The sequence below is a fragment of the Acyrthosiphon pisum genome, chromosome A2, assembly GCF_005508785.2.
Source record: "Acyrthosiphon pisum isolate AL4f chromosome A2, pea_aphid_22Mar2018_4r6ur, whole genome shotgun sequence".
NCBI lineage: Eukaryota > Metazoa > Arthropoda > Insecta > Hemiptera > Aphididae > Acyrthosiphon > Acyrthosiphon pisum.
Window position 1 is genome coordinate 61,621,133 of NC_042495.1, and position 2,895 is coordinate 61,624,027.

The 2,895-nt window shown below is 39.6% G+C and overlaps 2 protein-coding genes across 3 annotated transcripts in view; both read left to right on the forward strand.

Moving 5' to 3' along the window:
• LOC100568890 overlaps window positions 1-2,895 on the forward strand; it is a 157,753-nt gene that overhangs the window by 5,126 nt on the left and 149,732 nt on the right. The window lies entirely within an intron of this gene.
• Window positions 1,239-2,895, forward strand: part of LOC100570737 (kelch-like protein 2) — a 3,189-nt gene continuing 1,532 nt past the window's right edge. The window contains exon 1 of the mRNA XM_008190376.3: window positions 1,239-1,464. The gene's annotated coding sequence lies outside the window, so the exon portion shown is untranslated. The remainder of the gene's footprint in view (window positions 1,465-2,895) is intronic.

Genomic DNA, 2,895 nt, shown 5'->3' on the forward strand with positions numbered 1-2,895 from the left:
AGCTCAAACTACGCGTTTACGTGTTATTAGACGACTTAAGCGAAGTCCGGACTATGGGGTCCAGATTAATGAGGTTTTACTGTATAATATTTTAAAATAGGTACCGTTCAATAATACTTCAAAAATAAAAGAATATATAAAAGTATCGGATACGGAAACAAACTATACTACCTATATGATTTAAATACTTTTACTGAAATACTTTACAACACTGGGCGCGGATAACGTCATAATGTCTAGTATATATTGTAGTACCTATTAATTGCAAAAATCACAAGTAGGTACCTACTACAAAAACCTATCACAAGATACCGTCTCCCGTCTCCCTAACTGTTTTAATTTTTTTTTATCCAATTAAATGCACGCTGTTCATTACGATATTTTATCCATAACCAGTGTTTGGACATCTCGCGGAATATAAAATTTTAATCTGAACTATACGCCATACTACAATAATAGTGGTTGATTATTCCGCAGTGTCCAACGTGAACGCGGCGAACGCGTTGCCCGGGGGGGGGGGGGAGAATTATATTCTGACCACGCTGTTCCGGACGCGGCAATTGCGACAAAGCTGTTTTGTATTTTGCCGCGTTCACGTTGGACACAATATTGGTATAATAGCAATAATTGTGGCGTACGAGGAAAATCCGAAAATTATGAGATAACACTTTGAGTTTATTATGACGTTTATTATTGATTATTGAATCGAAAGGCATATACAGGGTGATCCATTTAACGTAAGACACTTTATCGTTTAACCATATTATACTGTTATACTAATCTAACACTGTAGTGAAGAGAACGTGACGATTTAGATGAACGTCAGAAGGTCGGTCGTGCTGCGGCGGTAGACGTCGGTGTCGTCGGTGGTCGGTCGTGCCGAGGGCGTCCCGGAGGCACAGGACTAGGCGTGGGAGACGCGCGTGCAGTCTCGAGGAGAGTCGTTATCAGAGAGGGGGGTGTCGAGTCTCACGCCCCGACGTCCGTGGAGACGTCGCGAGTCTTGACATGACGGACGCGGGTCGGGGTCGCCAACCGTAGCAGAGGGACCGTAGAGAGGGGGTGACGGCTCACCACACCATCATAATAATAATATTATTATTATATACGTATTAGACTTATGTATTATAAATTATTATATTTAGCATGTGCGCTAATAGCCATAAACGATAACGAAATATGGTCCGAAGTTCACAGTAACTGCCGGCCGATCGCACTCACACACTAGTACACTGTACACTACACAGTCACACGCAGTTGTCGGGCTGTCTGTCTTTACCAAATTATTATTTTTATATTGATATTTGCGTGTGTTCAATTTATTGTATTATAATATTAAAATATTGCATAGTAAAGTCGTAACTCTTTGTCTCGTTAGTTAGCTGTTACTTGTTTAGAGTGTTAGACGTTCGTATTGCGCCAATCGCCGATTGCACCGTCTGCTCAAGCCGCACTGTTTGTCAGGTATCGTATTTTTTGGGCGATAATCGTTCACTTTTTGTCGTCTTATTTACTTAACAGTGTATGATACTCGTGTGCGTAAATAGACGTATTCAATTATAATATTATATATTAATATTCTTTATTGTATTGTATAAGCGTCAATAGTAGGCTTTTAAATTATTATTTCATTGTGCTCTAATCGACGGCATATTGTTATTGCTTATTACTGTATTCGTTATATTATGGAATAATACAATATCGTGGATGTTGTAAGCATGATAATTTTGGCTAAAATCTACTTTACCAACCCCCTCACGATTTTCAAAATTTTTTTTTTCAAAAGACTTGTTTTTTTATGCTTAAAATGATGGTGTAATTTTTTTTCCCGGAAACTATTATTTTAGAAGTTATAGCCTTCCAAAGTTTACGATTTTACGTTTACGCGCATGCGCGCAACGCTACTTGACTGCCACGCGCGCCTATAACAAATTTTTTTTTTTACGTATTTTAACAAGTTTTGGGACATAGTCAGTTTTGGGTAAGTAATATTGTGAATCACGTCATTATTATGGTGAAATATAAACTATAGTTGAGTACCTAATTAGACTAGGTATATTAGGTATATTTTCGTTTTTAATTGTCCGAGCGAGCGTAGCGAGTGAGTGACCCCACTCGGTGACTCGGTGCACCAAAAATGCAATTTCCTTAACCCTGTGACCCACTTGGGGAGGTGTTGCACAGCAAGTCGGGGGATATTTTCGATTTGCGGAGCGGAGCGACGGCGCCGAGGAGCGTAGCGACGAGTGCCGCTAGCACCGCATCACTGTACGATGTTTTTTCAAATTGGTGGCTCGGTGCAACAAAAATGAAATTTTCTCAACCCTGTGACCCACTTGGGGAGGTGTTGCAGAGCAAGTGGTAAAGTAGATTTGTTCCATAATTTTCTAAACTTTAATTGTGTTATTGGCTCAAATAGTCGAGACACCGACCTAAATTATTATTAGAATTATTTATTTTTTTTTTTTATTAATTAACCCGCGGCAACTTGGGCTATCGGGTGGTCTTTACTGTGGGGGAGGTTACTGTACGTTTAAAGTTTTGGTTCGGCAGATTTTTTGGTGGGCACCCGTAAGTATCTGCCATGTCCGGGTGTGGGATGGCGGGAACTTCTCTTCGGACACTGTGACTTGCCTAGAGAAAAATGCCACCCACGGACTGCATCGAACCGACACCTTAATCCGTTCGGCCCCTCCGTCCCCCTATTTATTATTATTATAATATCGTGGGTACGAATCACCGCTTTATAGTTTATTAGTTGTCAATGTTATATTGTAAAGTATTGTAGTAAAAGTTTTATTATTTTAATTCTTTATTTGTTTCTATTTATAATCCTGTAAATAAAAAAAACCGTGCCATCGCGGTCGTCGTCATCCTTCAACGTTATAACAATAT